This window comes from Euprymna scolopes, chromosome 3 (genome assembly GCF_053919585.1).
Source record: "Euprymna scolopes isolate OS-2025 chromosome 3, ASM5391958v1, whole genome shotgun sequence".
Lineage (NCBI taxonomy): Eukaryota > Metazoa > Mollusca > Cephalopoda > Sepiida > Sepiolidae > Euprymna > Euprymna scolopes.
In genome coordinates, this window is record NC_136484.1 from 76,750,400 (window position 1) to 76,765,638 (window position 15,239).

The window sequence follows — 15,239 nt, forward strand, 5'->3', positions numbered from 1 at the left end:
TTGGGAACCTGGTTAATTAAGTGCTTAAAATAAGCTGGTTGCACGTAACGACTCCAAGCAAGTGGTAAGTAAGACTTGGCTTAATTAATAAACAGGCGTTGGAAAGAATACGAAAATTCTTAAGGGGACCAGTAAACTGATGATAGGTAGTCCCGAGGCAATCACATATAGCATAATGAAGTAAGAGACAGGCAAAAATATGCCGTAGATTACGTAAGAAAGATATAACATTGTATTTTTTTAGAGATGCATGAATGTGGGATATATCTGCTGGATCTTAGGGGCTGGTGAGAGGAAAGAAAAATCACAAAAAAAAATCGGGCTATTAGATAGTATTTAGAGCGCTATTAAGGTGTTGGGCGCGAAAAGGTGTTAGTTAGGGGTGATATTTCTAAATCCTCGTCGAAGTTTCAAGAATCCAAGCAAGGAAATCCGAGTGAATCCGTATGAGAGAAAAAAAGGTATATCTTAAACTTCTGAAGCCAACCACAAAGATTTAAGTATATGAGCTTTGGTATGTCCCATATAAGATAGTTATAGAATAAAAAAAAAACAAAAAAAACAAAGCCATACTTGATAAGACTAACCATGCGGAAAGAATTGATCAGAACACTTTTGAGACGAAAGAAGTTGTCCATTTCGAGAAAGGTGAAAACCTCTAGTCTGCGGCATATGGGTGGCTGGAAAATAGCTGATGTGGAATCATCGGTAAAGACCCTACACCCAAAAAGTATACGCCACAAAGATCAGAAAGGTTCTGATCTTATAAATAAATAAATAATTGTGAAGTCGGCCGTGAAGGGCTGAGTGAAAGAGATTTTTTTTTTCGTTTGTTTTTTTAGCCTGATCTTTCTAGCTGTGTGGTTGTGTAGATGTAAAAATAAAAAATGTACTAAATTTAAAAATGCATACATTTTTATTTTGTGAAATATGGAAGAGAGGGATGTTATCATGATAAGGGCTGTCCCCTTTTCATGTAAGTATAAAAATGGAGAATTTAGTTTAAAATGAAAATGAAAGAGCATAGGCGAAATTCGAACCTCGTAATCTAGTTTAGAAATAGATTACGTGTGAGAATTTAAAAATGTAAAACAAAACATTTGTTTAGAAATAGATAAATATTTCAAGAAAAGAATGTGAGCTGTCAAGTTTATTATGAAATTTTAAATTGAAAGAATGCAGCTTATAAGATAATGTTTTAACATATTGAATATAGGTTAAAATTCCTTTTGTAGAAATAGGAAAAGTTTGGACACGTATGTCCAGGAAACGTGAAAGAATGCACATGTTTTAACATGTGTATGACGTCACGGAAAATAGAAAGTTCTAGAATAGAGAAAAACTTTAGTTAGAGTTAGTCAGTCAGTGAGAAAACTCAGAGGGAGTCAGTCGTCCAGTCAGTCGTCTGGGAGCGAGACGCCACTTCAGGGAAAAACGTGAGACTTTGAATTCTTGGTGATGGAACGGCCGGTCGTGAAGAATAAACCATCAAGTGTTTTTGTAAAGCTCGTCTTGTGTCTTATGTTTCTTATACAAAGGTAAAGTCCAATTGTATTATATATTTGTGTTATATGTATTTACATACACGTCTCAACATCATCATGTCCGAACTGTCTGAACACTATCCCTTCACACCAAGAGTTTCTTCTTCTTCTTCTACACGTCCAATGAACATTTTAATATCTAAGTCTCTTCCAACATATCTCTCTAAGTCTCTTATAAACGAACAATCTCTCTCTCGGAGTCTTACAACATCCCTCACTGTAATAAGACTCTCAAGACAAACTCTCACTAAGACTCTCTCTTTTAAGAAGACCCCCAATATAACAATAATAATAATAATAATAATAATAATAATAATAATAATAATAATAACGATGATGATGATGTCCATGCACAATGCACTATACACGAAAAATGATATTAACCAACTTTACGTGAAAATGCGAGAAGAGAAAAGAGTTCTGGTAAGTATGAAAAACTGTGGATGACACACAAAAAATAACCCGTAACACAGAAATGCTGATCACTGTAATTACAGGCATCATCAATATAAACAATGCAGAAAGCAACGAAATAAAAAACTGACACATGGTTACGAAAACGAAATTGGAAAAGAGAAACATTATCGCTGCTGAACACGACGATATAGAATAACTATATCACACCTAAACTAGATAAAACGAAAGGAAACCATAAATTCAGACTTGAACTAAGACAATACACACTAAATCACATAATAAGTTAATAGAGCAAACTAGTCGAAAAAGAATATAAGAACAAACAGAAGTTGGGAAGACACTGTAAACTATGTAAAAGACTATGTTGAAAATACAGATAAATCTTTTCTTTTTCTCATGTCTTGTCCAACATATAAGCTTGCCTAAATGCTTTCCTGATGACGATCTTTATTTTGCTTACTTGTGTTCCTAACTCATGTTCTATTTCCTCTTTTACTCAATTGCGTTTTACTAATTATGTTTTTGTTGATGTTGAAGTTGACTTTTCAGTGAAATCTTCTATTACTCATCTCTTTAATAGGAAGGCTAATTAGTATGGGCTTCGCAGATCTTCCTATGTGACGTTCTATTTTTGATATGATGCTGCTAATGATGCTGCTAAGAAGATTACTGACTGTTTTTAGGTTGTAATTGACATTAAACTTTATTCTCCCACCTGTTTTTCATCTGTTTTCTGCCTCTGTCGTAATAATTATCTTTAATCAGTATTGTCGAGATGCTCCTGGGGTTTTCGGAGAATCCCACAGAAGAATGATTAATGTCCGCAAAAGAGGAATGTCTGTGGCTAAGTCTATCTATTCTCAAGTGATTTGTGCTTCTATTGCATCTCAAAAAGATGACTCTCATGATTTTGGAAAATTTACAATGGTGTTGTTAATAGTGGCAAGTCTACCATTATTCCTATTTTAATGATCTACAGGCTACAACAAACAGCTTTCGACACACGGTGGCAGTGATAAATACAGCACAGTTGGGTTGCAATATTTAGTGCATTATCTATTAGACAATGGGACGCTTATCTTTGATAACAAATATTTATTCAATATAATCTCCGTTTTGCTATTATTCTATAATTGAGACAATTACTATTCGATATAACAAATGTACGTGATAAACTATGTATGATATCGACTAATGCAAAATGAATTTATGAAATGATGGTCCTAAAAACCGACTGTCGACGGACTATTAACGGACTGTCAACCGAATGTCAATTGTGGGGGCGCAAATAAGAAAGGAATAAGACTTGATCAAATTTGTGGCAAAGAACCTTCTTTAAACAGCATTAGATGATCCTCCAGGGAACAATCGATGCACTACAATATACAATAACATATATATATATATATATATATATATATATATATATATATATATATATATAACTACTTCATTTACTCACATAAAATTAATATACGAAAGTATAAATTTGTACGTAAATTTTAAGTATTTACTTAAACAGTTCTCAATACGTAGGTAGAGCTAGTTAGTAAGTTATACAATATATATGTCGATTAAGCTACACTGAATATTCCGCATATCAGCCACTCTAGGATTCTTCAGGTTTATGCGAGAATTTTGGGGTTGTATGGCGTTTTTATATACGCACATTCTATTGAGTTTTTTGTTAGCCAATCGGCTTTCCGATTGACGCGTTCCTTTGTGTGTGCTATTTAGCGTAGATATCTAGTGTCTTGGCCAGTTTTAAATCTAGGTCAAGTTTTTTTTATATATGTTAGTTTATATGTATATATATATATATGATATTTTATGTATATGGATGTTTATTTATTTACTTATTTTATTTATTTATTTTATTTTATTTGTTTATTTTCTATTGTTTTTGTTAGTTTTAAAATTATTTTGTATCTCTATTCTAGAGTAAATTTTATACTGTGAACACAGTTGTTCGCTATTTCTCTTCTACAGTTTAATAGATGTTGAGGTTCTTTAAAGTATAGGATAGCTAATTTTTCATGAAGGCATAATCTACATGGATCATCTCGGTCTCAACATGTATTTGCTTGTCTTACTATTTCCCACTTTCCTTGAGTTCCCAGTATTTGTTAGCTAGCGTTTTTTCATACGGTGTTTTTTTATTATTGAATGTACTTTTGTGGTCATGATATCGAGTTTTGAAATCTAAGGAAGTCATACCTACGTGATATTTCTTGTTATTCGTGTTTTCTTTTTTGCCCACTTCAAAATAAATATCTAACCAAAAGCATGGTTTACCAGGCCACAATATTTGCGAAAGAAAACCCGAATAACAAGAATATTACTCTAGGATAAAGATACAAAATAATTTTAAAACTAACAAAAACAATAGAAAAAACAAATATAAAAAATAAACATGCATATACATAAACTATCATATACATACATATATATATATATATATATATATATATATAAACTAACATATATAAAAAAACTTAACCTAGATTTATAACAGGTCAAGACACTAGATATGTACGCTAAGTAGCATACACAAAGGAACGGGTCAACCGGAGGTCAAATGGGCCATTGTCCTGTAAGTGTCTGCTCATTGGCTGATTAGGAAGGGCGCGGTGGATACTAGAAAGCTGATTGGCTAACAAAAAAACTCAATAGAATGTGCGTATATAAAAACGCCATACAACCCCAAAATTCTCGCATAAACCTGAAGAATCCTAGAGTGGCTGAAACGCGGAATATTCAGTGTAGCTTAATCGCCATGTATATTTTATAACTTACTACACACACACACACACACACACACACACACACACACATATATACATATATATATATATATACTAGCATTTCAGCCAGGCGTTGCCCGGGTGTTTGGAAGTGTGTGTGGTAGTAGGAAGGCAGGCTCGAATCGGTACCGCGAAGGAGGAAAAGAACGGGGGAAAACCTGATGTCTTTGCTGTTACGACTACCCTCAAACCGAAAGTGACGTAGGTTTAAATTAAGGCTAGACAATCGAAAGAAGAGGATGACTTAATAATATCGGTGAAAAAAGCAACCCCCCCCGTAGAAAGTGCCCAGTTCAAGGTGAAGATATTAATGTTTTTAGCCAATTTTTCGATATTTGTCGTCTGAAAGGTCGAACTTCAAAGCGATACCCTTATCCCTGAGTGGCTTCCGGGCCTTGATAAGTGGTGATCACTGTGTAAAAAAAAAAAAGATACTGATCTTGGTAATCCGTCGCCTCTGTCGAAAGTTTTAGGCAGACATGCAAACATACATACATACATATCTATAAATATAAAAGCGAAAATGTATGTATGTATGTATGTATGTATGTGTGTTCGCTTTTTCTGTGTGTCTACAAAAGGCTTCTTTCAGAGAAGAAGCGGTCGCTCGCTTAACAACTTTTTAAAACTTACACATACAAATCGTTATATCTCACAGTTAACAACGAAGCTCGCCTGTCTATTTAATTTGGTCGATTTCGGGAAGATAAATATTCAATATTTGTCGCTCGCCGCATGTGGGTTAGTCTTTTTCCTATAACATCCTCGGGGAAAAACAAAAAGCGTTCAGCAGTAAATACCATCCCGCAGTCAAACCTTACCCCATTAACTCATTAAAACGGAACCTGCTAAATCCAACTACTTAAATAAATTCAAACGTGTTTCCGTTAGCATCTCGCGGTGGGGCAATGGTTAACATCGCACGTTTTTTTTTCACACTTTAATTTACAACTTTGCCTCAACGGTTCGAGTTCGATCCTCATATTTACTTTTCTTTTAACCCCCCAAACACCCGGGCAACGCCGGGTACCCCTCGCTAGTATTTATATATTGGTAACTAAAAATTTTCGAGCCAAACCGATTAAAAAGCTTGCCCTATCTCTGAATACCCTTTATGTAAAATTTCAAATGGTTAAACCAGAAATTGACTGAGTAATTTGGTAGAGACCGGAGAGGTCAAATTTTTAAAAAAGTTTGACCCCTATTATGAGCCCTTAAGATTTATTGTTTTGGGCTCAAATCAAGCTATTAAGTTAGATCTATGTCCAAGGAACCTATATCTTAAATTTCAAGTATTTAGACCCGAAATTATCGGAGGAGTTTGGTAGAGTGCTCAAATCTCAAATCGTTGAACTTTGACCTCTTAACAGCCAAATTTCTGGCCGAAATCCGATCACATCGATTTTCCCAAATTTCACCCTGTATTATTTCGAGTTTGTAGACTTAAAATTGACAAAGTTATTGCGTAGGGAAATGCACACACACAGACACGTTCACTTTTATTAATATACTTGCATGGCTGCCCGGCGTTGCCCGGGTGTTTAGAGGTGTATGCTGAGCCAAAAAAAGGTCAACTTTTTTTTTAACTTGGACTCCTATTATGACCCTTTAACATTTATTGTTTTGGGCTTAAATCAAGTTATTAAGTTAGATCCATGTCCAAGGAACCTATATCTAAAATTTCAAGTGTTTAGACTCAAAATTGTCGAAGGAGTTTGGTAGAGTTTTCAAAAGTCAAATCGTTGAACTTTAACCCCTTAGCAGCTAAATTTCTGGTCGAAAACCAATCACATAGATTTTCCCAAATCTCAGCACCCTGTATATCAAATTCCGAGTCTGTAGACTAAAAATTGACAGAGTTATTGCGTAAGGAAATGTACACACAGACAGACACAGAGACACGTTCACTTTTATAGATAGATAGATAGATAGATAGATAGATAGATAGATAGATAGATAGATTGGATGCAATATATAATAATGATTTAAAAAGTAAAAAAAAACAAAAAAAACTCTTGCGCCACCACCGAGAATCGAAAAAAAAAAAACGTTCAGCTCACAATTTATTTTGCCTCTGCTGTCATGTTTACTGTAAGGCTAAAAATGCAAATATGAACCAATAGCTATTATGTGATGCATTCGTAATGCCGGCGTTCGACCTTCACCTGGCAAATTTCATTTTTTTTTTTTAATTTTCACACTTTTGCGCCGATTCTTCCGGGCTAAGCCCCAAATATAATGTTGTGCATGGATTCAAATACCTTACATATGAAGTTTCATGTTTGTAGACCAAAAACTCTAGGAGGAGTTTGGTAAATTTGTTAAACAAAAATATATACGTATACATAAATATATATGGAAACAATTTTTGTGTTTACTACAAACTTTTTACGCAAATATTATGTAAGTATAAATCATGTAGAATATCTGCATGAATATAATTACACGTAATAGTTAACTAAAGATGATTATCCCACTAGAAAACCGAAGCAACTAATAGGGAATTAATTAAAATGAATGTTTAAAAGAATATGCAAATTAGCTATATCTTTTGCTAGTGGATGCAATTCCACAACCCATATATATATGAAAATTGTATTTTCTTTTTAAATAAATAGAAAAGAGGGGTTTTAATATGAATATCAATACACACGAAGGAAAAACGAATTTAATAGAGTATAGATAGATAGATAGATATACTAAACAGTAAACATTACTTACACCTTTTATTACGTTATCTAATGTTTGTTTATTTGAATTACGTCATAAAAGTATGACACCGTATATAATAACGCCACTGAAAGAAGATGACAGATTAAAACAGAGACGGGGTATAACCGTGCACAGTAGATTCCGTTATCAATCAAATCCGAGAGAAAGGGGAGAATAGTTTTTTTTTTATATATATAGATGACTCGTGACGCGAATAATAATAATTCGTTGTTTTTATGCACTCTCCCTCTCTCTCCCATTTTTCCTATCCTTTCCATCTGTCATCCCTAATTTCACAGTCTTCTCTCTCCTCTTTCTCAACCATTGTCAAAGTTAATAAATGATATACTTGATAATATATATATATATATATATATATATATATATATATAAATAAATAAAAAAATTGCAATTAAATATATATATATATATATATATATATATATATATATATATATATATATATATATATATATATATAGCAATTACTTACCCAACGGGTCAGAGATTATCATAAACTTTTTTTCCATTCGTACCTTCAAAAATATCACTGTTTAAATATGAAAACACCACAAATCTAGCATATAACTGGTATTCAATTGTTAAGTAGGGCTCCTTATGTTTGAAAGCTTAAGCGCATTATTCAGTGTACCCATATGTTGCGACAGTCCTCGTTAGACGTGTTTAAGCAGTAAGATATAAAACTGATATACTACATTTTCTTCAACTATAAATGCCTTTTTTATTGGAATTTTTATTTTACTACTTGGATAAGATATAATTGTAAAAAACAATAAGAAGAGAAAAGGAAATCATCTTTTTAAGTGGAGGTTTGGTTAAATATATATTTCTTAAAAAAAAAGGTAATGATAAAATAATACATTATACATTTGTTAAGTCTTAAAACTGACAGCGTCCACTCATCTCTTCTCATCTACGTTTTGTACATTTAACAGTTTTTTTTATTGGCATTTTTTTGCCTCTTCACAATATCTACTTTAATGTGAAACAATCGGATAACATTATTGAATGCCATTTTACTCTTATTTTATGGACGTTCAGTAAGTTTACATTTCTACATTTCAAGGATGATAAATAAAAATTGTTATTATTGGCTATGAAACAGATATACAGACGTACAAACACACCTTTTTATACGAAATCGCCACAACTAAGTAGGTACACGTCTTCAGCAGCCAGACAGTGAATTTTGCTGTTGGAATGATAGATATTATATTTAATTGTAGGAGTTCTGTTCTCTCAGACCTTAACATCTTTTTGAAAAGAGGTTATTTTTTTGCTAATCGTCTGAAGGAATGCCGACGAGTTCTTTATTTGTAGGTTGGAGCGCACAATTTTACCTTGCTGGTTTTTCAAACCAAAACCTGACCTTTTGTCTAACGTCCCGGAGATGAGGTTAATAAATTGCATTCTAAACAAAAAATAAATAATAAAAAATATCACTAACAAATTCTTTACTGATGCAAATTTAAATATGAAAACAACTCCATGACCAAATATTTTTCTCGCATATCGTGGAATAAGATCTATCTTATCTATATTGTCTCTTACTACTACTACTACTACTACTACTACTACTACTACTACTACTACTACCGACTGAATGATTTAGAAATTATCATTTATTATTGCATCGCGATATATCCGAACAGTCAGCGAGGTGGACGAGGGGTAAGGGTTTAGGCTTCTTACCATGGGGTCCCGATTTCGAATTTCGCTAGATTCAGCCCTCTGATGAGTTGTAGACGACGAAACACGTGTCAGTGGGTAATTATATAATATATATACCGCTCCCCATGTGGGGGTACCAAATTGGTTAAAGGAAAAATTATTCCCAACTCGCATTTATGTAAAACTGCACTTTTCGTAAATAAATGTATTCATTCAAGACGTATCGCAAAACAATAACATATATACATGTAAAATGTTTTTGACTCCTAATAGGGGTAGTTATTTATTTGGTGTCCACCACACCATAATCTGGCACAAGGCCGGAAGGTGGAAATAGGAAAGCTCCCCTAAAGGAGGGGCACTCTTACCTCATCAAAAATTGCCTGGACTCCCTCGTCGGAATTTCCAGGGAGGGGCGCCTCAGGCGACAAGAAATTAACTTGCCCCACTGGAAAGCCCGGTGGCAAGGCCTGGGAGGGTGGACTTCCTAAGTAGTACCCAAGCGGTGTACCTCAGTTAGACAGGTGCTGGATCGAATCTCAGCCCCTCATCTGTCGGACTGAGTGTCAAGAACGGATTCTTGACGAGTACTTCTACCCGTAGCCGCTAGGAGACCTTCCCCCATCACGAGTAATGGGGGTAGTTATTTATTTGCTGCCCACCTCGGCAAAATGTGCCACAAGGCCGGAAAGTGGGGATCCAGCAGGCTCCCCTAAAGGAATTTCCTAAGTAACCCCTTCGACATTCCCCGGTAGGGGCGCTTCAGGCAGTAAGCAATGAACTTCATTTAGTTAGAAAAGCAAAATCATTTAACCCTCATTGCTTAAACGCGTAACATCTTGTTGCTTATTTACCATAAATTGTTCAATTTCTTTCCTTAAATTTCAAAACCTTTTCAAAACAGTAGCTTTACTGAGCCAACGAACTGCAATGAAATACGGAATATCTGGGCAATCAAAGTCCTGTTCTTCTAAAAATGACTGAAATTGTCGATGGTTCAGTCCCCTAACCCGAATAAAATTTACACATTTTTCATAACATTAGTCAAATCGAGTACTTTTGTGCACAAGTTTTCCTCCTACATAAACAGAGTCCAAAGACTTCCTAGTAAATCCATTGGGTTTTCATGTCGTTGAGGGTGCTTCATCAGTTGTCAAGCCACACAGTTTGGGAAGGTTCAGCTCAGATTTCTCCATCAACTTCAAAACTTGTTCACTAATATCATGACATATTGTAATTGTTGAAGACATGTTGAGGACATGGCCATGTCTAAAAATTTCTCAATAACTTAAAAATTCTCAGCAACTCCCGAACAAACCCACCTAACTGCTGTGTTGTAGTTTTAAAATATTGGGATGAAAAATCTACTGAATAATTAAGAATCCAACTAAAACGTCATTTATGTAAGAAAGAAAAGTTTAATTTTGTTTTTATTTCTTTACAAATCATTAGAAAACAAAAATTATAATAATCTGAATTAAATAAACAATAGGGAACAATGTAAAAAATAATCAGTTACGCTTGTTATTTCAACAAATAATAAATATTCAAAGAAGTAATTTGGAAAAATGTCTGATGGATCTGGAGTAAACAGTTCAATCAATGATTTTGAGAATATCTGGTACAATAGTATGAATGAACACGTGAAACGACCTAGCACTGGCATAAATGAATCTATATAATTATAAAACTCAAATGATCTTGTAACGATGTATGTAACCCACTTTCCGGTTTACGATATCCGGTTGCGCATGCGCGCATGACCTGCGCACTGAAATATTAACATTATTATTTCGAAATTATTATTTAACATGGGAAGAGTAGGGTTTAAAATAACTTAAACGTAATACAGAAATGAACGATGTAAAAAAAAAAAAAAAAAAAGCAGACAGTTTATTTGGATAATTTAAACGCGAAAAAAAGAACAATTGGGACGCTTGAATATTAACGTTATTATTTCGAAATTATTATTTAACATGGGAAGAGTGGGGGTTAAAATAACTTAAACGTAATACAGAAATGAACGATCTAAAAAAAGCAGATATATCAAAATTCGAATTTAACTAAGTATTATGGTATCAGTTCAGTGCACATTTACCTATAAGTATGGCCAACCACTTATAAATCAGTAACTGTAATTTTTTTCCAAAATAATCAATTATAATAAGCAGAACGACTCATAGAAATCTATCTATATTCTTTTTTCATTTTAATATACTTTCATAGAAATGTTTCTGTTATGTCAAAAAAAGTATTTTCTTTACGTCACAAGTGTCACACTCATACATGAATTCCATAGATAATATAACATACTGACCCAACGGGTCACGGGTAATCTAGTATAATTATAAAATTGCGAATATTACAGTGTATGTTAATATCATATTCATTAAAAAATATGATTCGAGTAAGCAAATATCTATACTATAATGTTTTGTGCATTGAAATTCATATCAAAAACAATCCTGCTCACGTGATTACGTGTCTTTTTAAAAACATTTACATAACCTTTTTATTTTTATTTATATATCTGTTTAAGCTTCTTTTTGTCAGTGTACTAGAAGGAATTCAGTTGATTACAACCCTTTCTGCGTGTTCTTTACATTACAATAGTACAACCCTGAATGTGACGGCGCAATACTACACCGTTCAATACTGTAAAATTGAAACGAAGCTGTTCTGCTTGAAAAGGACGACATTTTCTTCTTATTCATATTTATATCAATTCTTTGTTTTAAAAACTAAAGTAATTACGTGTTTACTTTTTTAATATCCCATTTTGCTGTTTCGGATTATTTTACTAAAGTAAGTAAAGCTTCATTATTTTTCAAAACTGTTTTTCTTTCTTTGTTTTTCGATATTTCGTCGATATTATTTAGTAAGAGTCTTTAGCAGAAAAGCAAACAAACGACTACCCGAAAAATAAATATACAAGAAATAAATGTTACCATAGTCAATAAAAGTTCAGTTCATGTTTTTTTTTGTTTAGAAATAGTTTTTAATGCTCTTTACTTGATATAATTTCAGCGAACCGAAATTAAAACGAAATTTGAGGCGATAACTACTTAAATAAATTTTTATATAAACTACACATGCCATAATCGAATATTCCTCAAGCACAAAATAACGGAAAACATTAAATATGTTTATAAATATTCCTTACGTCGACGGCACTCTCTTAAATTGTTAACACAGAATGCTCAGGTGCACCTCCTTCAAATTGAAAACGAGGCTCTCCATTTCAAAGTCACTGCCATTTTGATTCTTTTTTTAAACCGGTTCGTGAATTAAAATTTTTTTTTTACAAACTACTTAAAAATACAAACCAATGAACTTTTTCTACCATAAAAGTAACTTTTATTGACTATGGTAACATTTATTTTTGTATATTTATATTATTATATATATAAGATTTTCTCTTTGTAAGGAAACACCATTTTGTTAGTCACTCTTGGCTACAAATGGAAACAAAGTTGGTATAAAAATATATTTTCGCGAAAATTATCTCTACTTTCATCATATTGCTTAGGGTAAAATTTTTGAGTATCAAAACCTATCTCTTTACAACCCCCTCCTTTTCATAACCTATCATATTTTCATCAATCACAGTCCATTTTCTGTAGACTGTTTTTGAACCCAGTCAGCGACGGGTATTTCTGCCAGTATATATATATATATATATATATATATATATATATATATATATATATATATATATATATAAAGCTAAACGTCTGTGTGTGTGTCTGGTCACGAATAGGCTCCTATATGGTTGACTATAATAGAAAACTGATCACATATAATGATAGAAGATGTATCGAGACACATGAATGGGTATGTTTGATCTGGCATAATGATGATTCATTAAAATTGTGGGGTCTGCGTACGCACCTGGTCCACAAAGTATGGAAATAAAAAAATTAAAAAAAATGTTTACAAGTGTTTTTGATAAAGATGTACATAATAACATTTTGATAAGTATGTTTTAACTTAAATAGGGATGGTATAATAAAATTGTAGGGTCTGCGTTCGCGCCTGGTCTCCATAGAATGGAAATGGGCACAAACTTTAATAAAGACTTTTCATATCTATCTGCGTAAGTATACTTTGATAATTATGTTTCAATTTGAAGAAATATGGTATAATAAAATTATGGGGTGTTCGTTCGCGCCTGACCTCCATAGAATGGAAATATATCACAAAGTTTAACAAGATTTTTTAATATAGATCCACAGAATACTGTGGTAAGTGTTTCAGTATGAACAGGTATGGTATAATAAATTATGGGGTCTATCTATTTCATTTTTATTTTCATCCTATTTTGCTTTGGTTTTGATACCCCCAAATTCGAAGCTATCTCTTTACAACCCGTCCTTTTCATAACCTATCATACTTTCATAAATCAGAGTCCATTTTCTGTAGGCTGTTTTTGAACCCAGTCAACGACGGGTACTTTTGCTAGTATATATATATATATATATATATATATATATATATATATATATATATATCGCAACCCCCCCTGACCTCATTCACTCTTCCACTCTTTCATCCCAAAATAGCGAACATTTCTGTAAAAGTCTGAGGACGCTACAGACGGCCAAAAAAACGGCCGTGTAGCCGAAACAACAATGTAACTTAACAGAAAGATACGGTAATAAAAAAATAAAACGCATACTTGCTCTACAACAGTATTGAGCACTTTCTTCAGTTCTTATTAATTACCATCTCCGCTAAATATATATATATATATATATATATATATATATATATGATTTGTAAATACACACACATATACTGTTATATAAAAGGAACTTTGTCTCTATACGTGTGTGTAAGAAAGAGAGAGAGAGAGAGAGAGAGAGAGAGAGAAAGTTCCTTATGGATTCGGAAACGGCTTCGCTAATTTTTGAAATTTTACTTGAAGCTACTTAATGTGTCTGGGAGTGTTCTTACGTAGGTTGTGTATCGGTATGCGTCTGATAAGTATCGAAAATTGATAATCGAAAAAAGTCCGTTAAACGGAGGAAGTACGATTTTAAGCAAAGTTAACACTTTTATACAACCCAACACCACAAGTGTATTTGAGAAATTTTATCACCGCACAAACAGAAAGGCCTAACCCAGAAATCAACTAAAGAATCTGCTATAAGACAGGAGCACGTTCTAAACGAATGTTTCTTTTTAAATGTTTCAATTGGACGATGATACTCCACATTTTGTACGTCAAACTTTAATTCAAATGATTATATAAAATAAATATTAATTCAAGTGATTAAATAAAATAATTTAAATTCAAATGATTATATGAAATAAATATTAATTCAAGGTAATATAGAAAATAATTTTAATTCAAATGATTATATGATATGAATATTAATTCAAGTGATTAAATAAAATAATTTTAATTCACATGATTATATTAATAAATATTAATTCAAGTGATTATAGAAAATAATTTTAATTCAAGTGATTATATAAAATAATTTTAATTCAAGTGATTATATAAAATAATTTTAATTCAAATGATTATAGAAAATAATTTTAATTCAAGTGATTAGATAAATAAATAATAATTCATGTGATTTTATAAAATAATTTTTATTCAAATGATTATATAAATATTAATTCAAATGATTATATAAATGAATATTAATTCAAGTGATTATAGAAAATAATTTCAATTTAAGTGATTATATAAAATAATTTAATAAAATCAAAAGTTGGATAAAACAAGGGTTGAAACAAATGTTTCTATTTAGAGCAAATATTGAGCCTTTATACTTGACTTTTGCATTTTAAAATTTATGTGAAGCCATTATTATTTACAAATAAATTTTAAACCTTTTACAGGGCAATGTAGATTACAATGTATTGTAGACTACAATGTTACTGTGGAGACGCATGTGTAGCTTCTTTCCGGTGCACTGCGGGTGGGGATCCCAAACTTAAGCAGGCAATTAATCGATTTGATTAAAAAAAATGGGCGATTTCGGCGACTTCGATAACAATAAAAGTATGGAAGGTGGAACATTTGTTGCTCCTTGTTCAATCCCAAGCAACGTCAGGT

General features: G+C 32.4%; 1 protein-coding gene across 2 annotated transcripts in view; it reads right to left on the reverse strand.

The window, feature by feature from the left end:
• The window catches only part of LOC145256353 (ATP-binding cassette sub-family C member 5-like), a 327,323-nt gene that overhangs the window by 287,515 nt on the left and 24,569 nt on the right, over positions 1 to 15,239 (reverse strand). The window lies entirely within an intron of this gene.